Below are 10333 nucleotides of genomic sequence, written 5' to 3' on the forward strand. Positions count from 1 at the left end.
CAATCATTTCAGGACCCTGAGGTCATGGCCAAAATCAAGAGTAGGATGCTCAACCAACTGAGCCACCCAGAGGCCCCTATGGCTTCTAGTTTTGAGAAATATCTCTTGAGTCAAAATGAGACATTTGTTTCTTGTTTCATTTTGAAATTCTTTAGAATGAAATCCTATGACACTGAGTATGTGTTCAAAAAAAGTTATAAAGAGGTAAAGTTTAATTTATTAAAAACCAACATGAATATTTACAATAACATTTGTCAAATTTTACAATTTGGTAAGTTTTGGTAAGTTTCAGATCTCTTTAATTTCAAGTGATAATAATCAGTGAAATGGACCAATGGTTTTCTTGACAAACTGCATGGCTTTATGCTTCCATCTTTGCCAAATTTTTCCAAATGTAATACAATTTACAAAGAATTGACATATTGCAGGTATTTTCAGAGTTAATTCATGTAGGAATAGCTAATAACAGGCTCAATTTATTGAGGACTAGCTCCAGGCCAGGCATTGTACTGGGAACCTATACCCTTATTTCATTCTTAAGACAAACCTATAGATATATGCTAATAACTTCATTTTACAGATGAGGAAACTGGTTCAGAAAAGTTAAGTGACTATTCGCAGTAACAAAGCTAGTAAGGGTTACAGTCAAGATTTGAGTCCAGAACTATCTAATTACAAAACACTGTATTTTAACTGATGAATTGACATTCTGGAAAGCTGAGTGATGTCATCACCCGTCTTAAAAAGGAAAATATAATTTATTTAAAAGATCATTACTCTAAGCTCTGTGCCCTCCCACAGAGTAACTTTACCCACAAAACTTTAAGTCAAAAGACAAGCATGCTCCTAGAAATGTAACTCTTCGCACCTGCTCCTTAATACCTGTGATAACTCCATGATATCCCCTGCCCTTCTTAGAAGCACAGTCATATTTACACTGATTTCTTCAGGCAAGTTTTGTTGTTGTACTTGTTAATTCTGTTTTGTTTACTATGATCACAAAGGTAAATCACGAGAGCTGCTAAGAGTAAAGCCCATGTAGAAATACAGACTGTTGACAGTGAAATCTGTTGTAAGGCATTGGCGTTTGCATCCTTCCACATTTCGATATGGAGTTTGACATATATTTATCCTTAGGTAAAATAGTATTGTATCACAAACACTTTTCTAAAACTTGTTTTTTCACTTGACACATCTCTTCTGTCTCTCCAGAATCCTTCATTTGCTATATAGTTAATGCTCTGCAAGAATGTCCTCTGTTTCTTTAATTCCTTTCCCAAAAAGCCCCTCCAATGCTTTACTTTCAAGGAAGTCAGGGTAATCCCTGAAGATGTAGCTTCCTTTTCATCCTATTCCCTGGAACCCTCTCTCTAAGATCACGTCATGCTGGAATCAGGGATGCTGGAGTTGGGGTTGTTTCCCTCCTCTTTCATGGGGATGCTTCCAGACACCTACTCTCCATGTGCTTGGACAAGCCTGAGCCCCTTCTATTCCAGCTTCCTTCTGCCGTGACTCCAGCTACCTCTGCTCAGAGATGCCCTTTACTGCCACTCCCCACCCCATCAGGAATGCAGGACTTCACCCTAACTCATGTCATAATTTCTGGCAACTCCATGTCTCTTCAGTCCACCATAGCTGTGCTTTCTCCCAATCCAATTTATAGTCTAGACTTGATTATTTTAATTCTGCTCTTGTCAGTTCTCCAATCTCCTTGTTTCGTATTCACCAACCCTCGGTGGATACAGCTATTTTCCTTCTCATTGTCTAAAGCAAGTTCTGATAGAGTGAAAAACCACACGGTCCATTAGCTTGCTCTGCATGAGCTTGCACATGGTCTTTGGGGTCACTATTACCACGTTGGAATTTACTGTGTGTGAGCTTTTGAGCAAACAAGTGATGTGACTTTATTCATGGTTTAATAGAATCACTGGCTGCTCTGTGGAGAACAGGATTTAGCACAACATGAAGTGGGGACTCTGGTTAGGAGGCATTTGCAAATTCAGACCAAGGAGGGAGGTCACTTGGCCTAGCATGGTAGCAGTGGACAAAATGAGAAGAAGCTAGACTTCCTCCAGAGTGGGAGGGTTCTATTTTGTCACAGTGTTAGAAGTTACCTAAGGACAAAGCTCTGCTTCTGAATCCTCAATTTACCCCGACTCTCTCCAAAGGTAGATCTCCCCTGAAACATGGAGAATCTGTATTATGGCTTTGAGCCAAAGGAAAAATACTCTGAGGGTTCTGATTTGGTGATAATCTTTTTTTTTAAAGTGCTACTAGTGACAGATTTTGTATATTTCTCTTATTATTTCATTGAGACTGGGGAGGATGAGTGATAGAAGACATGTATCTTGTCATTTTAATCTGTAAGCTTCTTCATGTTTTCTAGTTCTCAGTTTCTAGTTCTCTGCTGCAGTGCAGCAGTCATCTAGCTAACGAGAATATAATGCCAGTGTCCCTGCTTTGGACACTCCCAATGCCAAAAATTTATTTTCTTCAAATTCCAGGCTTTATGGTGACCCAATTTACTGGTCAATTCTTCCTGTACATAAGATTTGGAAGGTCTTCAAGTACAAAGCCAAACTCAAGAGCAAACTAAATGAAGGGTCAAGAACATGAAACTGATAAGAGAAACTGCCAGAGAAGTAGGTGGAGACCTATAGTCTCAGCAGCTATGGAGTAGAGGCTGTAGAAAGGAGATGAACAATGTTGAGGTCACCCTGTATGGTATCAGGGTGCTATGGCAGGGCACCCAATGTGATACAACAAAAGAAATCTGAGCTCCCTACTCCAAAAACAAGAGTAGAAGTTCACATTGCAGCAAAAAAATAGAACATTGGTTGTCTACCTGGCCTTTTGTTCATGCCAGGAACAGTCAGGGTGGTTAACAAACCCACTAAATTCCATGGAAGTCTACTTCTCATTCTTTATCTATTTTTTCCTGTTCAAATTATCCAAGGACTCCTACATCTGCTTTACCTACTATGACATCAACAAAAGTCCATCAAATCTAATAGATCATGGAAAACAAGGGATAAGAAGAAACAAGGAGAAAATATTGGATTTGACTAGAAGATGATCCTGGTGTCCTTCACCAGGATCAGTGTCAGTGAGTAGTTTCTGCAGTGGTGGTAGTGGGTAGGTGAGCCAGGCAGGAAAGCAGCAAGCAAACAGCATATATAGATATATATTCAGAGCCTTCATTTCAAGAAAAGGAATGTATATGTTTCTTATGCAGGGGAGAACTGGACACTGTTGAGCACAAATAGACAGGAACCACACAGAGAGAAGGTGCTGGAGAAGAATGGGTTGAGTCAAAGCCTGATCCTTGAGAAGGTAAAACAGGGCACAATTCAGATCACCAGAGGGATTAACTTTACGAAAGAGCTAAACATTCTCTTCCCAGCATCTGGGGTGGGCTCAGACAAGAGATGCAGAGATAGTTCAATCTAAGATGGGGTAATTAAAAGGAAAGATGGAGCAAGATGCTGGCTGGGTTTCTGTCTTCTATGTGAAATAAGGTCACTAACTGTAAGTTTTCTCAGAAACTCAGAATCTCAAAAATAACATTAAGAGCCTTCTATTAGAACATCCACCTAATATTTAAAGGCTAAGGAAAGAATCTAGTGGCTTGGACATCAGGATGGTGTAGAGCAGCTTTGGTGGGAGGGAGCCAACAAGAGAGTGGGATGCAAAGAGGCTGCAGAGCAATGGTCAGGGCCATTTAGATGATAGGACCTGTCTGCTCAGTAATGGAATTGCAAGTAGCTGTTATTTGGACTTGTTCCATGGCCCTTCTGTGGGTTGGGAAGAGGGACAAGAAAATCTGATAGAAAAGGTGAGCCATGATCTGGAAGTCTATGTAGCTGACAAGAAGACTCACCTTTGAGATCAGAAAGTAGAAGAAAACACTGGAAGCAAATGATAACATAAAATAACTGTTAATTACTTAAGTAATGAGTGAATAAGCCCTTGAATTTTATAGTTGAAGAAAAAGTGAAGGGACAAAATAAAAATGAATTCCCCCACTTAACCCCGGTTCCCACTACACTGACCACTAACTCAATGTGTCAAATCAAAAGCAGACTAAGAAACAGAGTTCCTTCCCCATATTGAATGGTCTCCCCTGTTGTGTAGATTCAATGCTCAGTGCATGGCTGTTTTTCCCAGGGGCATTTTTAGGTGGACATTTATTATGATTGACTGAAGACTAGACACGTAAGTATTTGTCAATTCTCAAAAGATCCTTGGAATTGAGAGCTAAGCCTTATATTTAGTCACATTTTAATTATGATGAAGACTGATACTGGGATGCCTCATTAAGTGCTCTCAGGCTGGAGATGCACCCAAGTAGCACTCTGAGAGCAGTGGCTTACTTTGTGAGTCATTCGAGCTGGTGGCCACTGTGAATGCCTTGTTTCCTTGGGTCCACTCTTCAACATGTTTTTAGGGAATACAATCCAATCCACAACAGTATGTATGAACATAATTTTCATTTCAAATTTTATGATAAAAATGACTAATATGCAATCTCTTATCAAGATTTTCTATTGATAATCTCCTTAAATTATCAAGTTTATATTGAAAACTTGTTTGTGTATATAAGTGGTAGGAAAATTAAAACAATTTCACTCATTCAAAGTTGGCAACGGTTGACAGTGTATTGAAATAACCAGGCAGCTCACATTCTTTCATTGAAAAAATATAATGTCATTTTGTTGTGATGATGCAAATGGTTTTAGATTCTGATTAAAACTTTTTTTTACCAAGTATATCAAAATGATGAAGTTCTAAATGCATACATCATTAAGGCAGTCACTTGGCAATAGCTTGGCCTGCACTAAACGCATTCATCAAAACAAATGACAGAAGAATCAACAGAGATACGGGGCTGCTGCCTGGAGGAGAGCCCAACAGAAGCACTCATCCAGCCTTTTCTGCTCATCATCACCACTCACCCTCTACTCCCTGGCTTTGTCATGCATACTTCTATCCTCCATCATCTAAAAGAAGAACTCATTCAACCACACCACAGATTTCTTGTCCATGGAGAGCAGCATGCCTTGCTGTTGGCAGATCATCTCTTTGAGGAATTCTGCACATAATGGGCAAAGCAGCAGGAGCCAGAAGTCACTCATGCTCAGTCACTCATGCTACAGAACTGTGGGGTCAACCATTAGACATTGCTCAGTGCCAGAGCTGGTTACTTGGGATCTGAAAGCCATACCTGGCTGTCCCAATGCTGATGGAAAAAAGCCTTTCTCACATACCTAAAACCCAATCTCAGCCAGCCTGCGAACTTCTGCTATAGAACATGGAGCTGAATAATAAACCACCTCAGGTTTTTCTAAGTTCCATCTTTACCTTAATGTGCTAATCAGTGTGAAGGTTGTCTGTCTGAAATTTAGATAATATGATATGACAACTTAGCTGTGGAATTCGAAGATTAAACGAACTGCAGAAGCATCAATTATTAATGTTATTATTACTCTCAGCCCACCATTTCTAAATGTACTTTTCACCTCACGTAATACCTTTGGGAAATGAGCTACTGTAATAATTCCTGTTTTGAGCATGGAAGTAAAAGCCTCTGTAGACCTTGATACATGTAGCAGGGTACTTCAGGAGAGTAGTTCTCCAAGGTTCAGTTGACATAGAAAAAGATGGATATGCTTCCGTTTGAATTACATCACTCCAGAAGACTTTGAACTATGCTTTCAAGACACACAAATAAAGAATTTGTGTCAGTGCTGTGCTGAAGTTGATGTTTGGTCTTCGTATAAAAACCAGTACTTGCTAAGGATCTGGCTCATTGCATACTTATCAAGTACATAAAGTGGCTTCTACTTAACAAATAATAATAATTTTTCTTTTTCTTTTCTTTTCCACCATCCTTGAAGAAAATTGATAAATTTAATAGTTCTTGACTGACCATTTCAACCCTGTCCTGAGTTTATTTAGGTTACTAAGAAAAGAGTCATAGTTTTATAAGTTATTGGTGGAGGTACAAGAATCTAGCGTGGAAGATGTAAGTTCTTGAAAAATCAAAGTAAAATTTTGCAAATCAAACTTTTCTTTCATTTCAAGGAATGGCATTACCATTAGCTTGATGTTTCAGCCAGAAACATGAAAGTAATTTTTATTGCCCTCCTTTTCACACTCCTCCCTCTGTCACTCTATGTTTATTACTTATACATTGACTTTGAAGACATTTGTCAAATTAACCTGTCCCTTGGCATCTCTGTTGCTACCGTCCTAACTCAAGTCACCCTCATTTATACCTGTACTTTATATAAGCCACCTACCTGTTCTCCCAATTTCCATTCTTGCTCCCAACCCCCATTCCATTTTCTACCTTGTAGCCAGAGTGATCATCTAAAATTCAGGTCTTCCACAGGTCAATTGATAAATGAAAAAGGTGATAGTGAAGTGCAGTAAGTGGCATTGGGTCAGTTAGATATCATAGGGGAAAAGGAAATTGAACTCCTACTTCATATCACTTAAAAAATCAACACATATTGAAAAATCTTAATGTGAAAAGTGAGACAATAACTTTTAAAATGAAACATAGAAGAATATTTTTACAAACTTGAGGTAAACAAAAATATCTTAAGTAAGATAAAAAGTATTAACTATGAAGGAAAATTGATAAATTTTGCTCTATTAAAATTATGAACTTTTATTTACCAAAAGATAGCATTAAGAATGTAAAAGAACAAGACACAGTACAGGGTAAGACACCTGTAATACATATGTCCAAAAGAAGACTTGTTTCCAGAATACATAAAGAGCTCCTACAAATCAGGTAGGCAGAATTAGACACTTAATAAAATAATCAAAAGATTTCAACAACTATATTACAAAAGATTTAAAAGCATCCAGTAAACATATGTAATGGTGAACAATTTCATTAATCATTAAGAAAGTGCAAAGTGAAATTGCAAGGCAATGTCATAACATACCCAACAGATTGGGTGAAATTCAAAAGACAGGTAAATAGCAGATGCTGGTGAATATGGAGAACTGAAACTCTCATACATTGTTAGTGGAGGTGTATATACTGGTACAACTTCTTTGACAAGTGTTTGGAGGTAGCTACTCAAGTCAAATTTTCACATGTCTTAAAATTCAGTAGTTAGACTTCTATGTATATGCCTCCTCAATATTGTAATATATATATATATATATATTTATATATATAAATAAGTTGTGGCATGGTCATATAACACCTTATAGCAATGAAAATGAACAAACTCTGGTCACAAGCAGAAACATGAAAGCAAGACACTTCTGATTCTGGGAAGGGCATATAAGAGAGCTCTAAAAGGACCTTTGAACTAAATGGTTTGTTTTTTTATTTCTATTACCAAATTCCCTTGTCATTTTAGGAAATTCTGTTTTATCCCCAATGATTCAAATGAGGTAAATTGCTTTTCTTTTAAGTGGAAGTCAACCACTTCATTTATCTTTTTTAAATGTTTGATTCTTGTCTCTTTTTCCCAGGTACATTATGTCAATGTGCTTCCCACTCTTTCTGAGCTTCACTATCCCTTTATTAAAAAACCAAGAAAGGAGAACGGTGATGTCATTTGATCCAAGGACCTTGTCCTTGAATCCAAGGACCCTTTACTATAGGAAGGGATAAAGGAACACTAAAGGTCTCAAAACCAGTTGGACAGTGGGAAAAAAAAAAAAAGCAATTGCAAAATGCACAAAGGAGAGTGACCAGGTATAATCCAATGCATCTCAAAGCCTTTCTGCTCATTGGCTCAGTAATTTTGAGAAATTTATTAAAAAGGGAGAAATCTGAAACTCCGAAAATAGGTTTATACACATAGATGCTTATTGCCATACTACTTATAATGTTAAGAAAAATAGGAGGAAGACAAGTATAAATAGTCTCATATTTTAAAAAAATAGAAGTATTTAAATAAAGGCATATACTATGATATGCACCAGTTGAAATAATGTTTTCAAGGTATTTTTAAAAATGGAGAAAAAAATGTGTTAAAGGGCAGAGTGACAATGTCTTATTACACAACTGTATATTAATATAAACTCAAATATGTAAAAAAAAATTTTAAAAATCAAAATAAAAAAATGTAGGAAACATTTTAACATAATGATAGGTGTTACATCTGGTGATGAGATTATTTTTATTTTCCTCCTTATAGGCTCTATATTTGCTGAATAATCTATAATGAACATGCACTGCTTTTCCATCAGAGAAAGGAAATAATCTATAAAAATTGCATGTACAGGTAAAACCCAAATACTATTAATAAAAATGTGAAGAAACAAGTAAGAAATGCAATGGTCTATGTGAGAATTGCCAATTTTTTCAAAATCACCCATGTGCATCTATTCTTTAGAGAAATAAACAAAAAAAAAACAATGAAGATATAATAGATGGTGCTTTTATTTTGTTTCCATAGGCAGGGGCCAGGAAGTGATTTATATTTGGAATCCACAGTTTTCCCCAAAATCACTATGCAAAGACTTATTGTTTACTTATGGTATTTTTTAATGCTGGTTGGGCTAAGTAAACATTTATGATTCAAATTCAATTGAATTTATTCCAATCCTTGATGGCATTAACAATTTTAGAACTTCTTTCCGAAATTTGACTTGAGGTTTGATGGAACACCATAACCACCTTGTAAACTCTCTAAAAACTAAGAGGCCATTTTGTAAAGGGTTTACAAGTCCTTTAATGGTAGCGATTCTGGCTTTCTTTACCACTGGAGTTTGATATATTGATAATACATACATGGTGACTGGCAGGACCAGCACTTGAGTTAATGATAAAGTCTAACTTCTCAGTAGGTTCATGTCTTTTATGAGCATGAAAACCGAAGTATCTGGATGACTCACAAGCTCAGGAGAGCAATGATTTAACATTCTATTATTCACACAAAATTTATATTCTAGCCAAAGCCTTGTATGCCAAGGGGAAATAATCTTATTTTGATTTGGAGCTCATTTCCAGAAACGACAAATAATTGCCAGGAAAAAATGTAAGTGAAGAGAAATCAAACCAATGGCATAATAAAGAAAGAGTGCCAAAATGGGTCTTTGGACTGTGGAACTGAAGTTAAAAACAATTTCTATTTTGGTGTCTTCTCCTAAAATTAACACGTATCTTTTTAATAATGAAAAATTATCAACAAATGGTCAATATATGCTACTAGGGCTCTCTGTTTTACTCCTGGCATGAAACCACCCACTTAAGTATCAACTATCATGCTTCAAAAAAGGAAGAATAATTTTACTCATGGTTAAATCTTGGTCCCTTTCAGTAGCTTTTGATATTGAGAGACCTTAATTACCTCATTGCACTGCTTAAAAACTTCTGTTCACAAAATTTCTACAAGTGACACTGGAAAATATGGAAAATGAATAATATTTATTGAGGACTCCCTAAATCTGGTACTACATGTGTATTTTATCAGTTTTTATCTTAACAACTCCACCTACTGGGTAGATCCATGGCAATTTTACACAAAAGAGAATGAAATTTCACAAAAGCCAAAGTGGTTTAGTTAAGATGATACAACCCCTAAGTGACAGAGGTAGTATTCGACATAGGTATGTTTTGTCTCAGGGTCTGTGCACTTTCCTTTTTGCCACATAAGATCCCTTCTACATTGTGTGGGAAATATGTCAGAAGTGTAAAAACCTCCCTAATGTTCTCCATCATGGTCAATGGCTTTCCTGTTGTCCATCAATTCAACAATGTTCTGAGAATTTACACAGGAAAAAAAAAGACCTTATTTTGTGTCTGGAACACCAACAAAGAATTATTCCTTAGTTTTACATAGAGTTCCCATGAATTCCTGAATTGGTGTGTGTGTGTGTGTGTGTGTGTGTGTGTGTGTGTGTGTCTTTCCTGTTAACCCCACCACATTTTGTCCTTTTTATTGTTTTAATTGGGAAAGAGAATAACAGAAAAGAAAACATGACACAGTCACACCAATTTTGCAAGCAAAATCACACAAGCATAAATTTACTGACTTGCACCGAAGACTGACAATTAGCTGTTATTTATGGGTTTCCATCATGTTTTACCTAATACATTTTTTTTCAATAGTAACTAGGTATTTTTCTCTTACTAAGGTACTAGGGAACATTAAATGGGTAACTTTGACAAGTGAAAGACCAAAAATGTAAGAAAAGGATATGATAGCACAAGGTGGAAACCCATGTATCTTGTCAAGATTTTTTAAAGTTGGTGATCTTCAGAGCTCCATTTTTGAAAGATAACAGTCAAGCAAGATCAAAGAATAAACTATCTATCATATATACTATCATTATTTCACGAAAGGTGTCAGTGTGA

This window comes from Vulpes vulpes, chromosome 11 (genome assembly GCF_048418805.1).
Source record: "Vulpes vulpes isolate BD-2025 chromosome 11, VulVul3, whole genome shotgun sequence".
Classification (NCBI taxonomy): Eukaryota; Metazoa; Chordata; class Mammalia; order Carnivora; family Canidae; genus Vulpes; species Vulpes vulpes.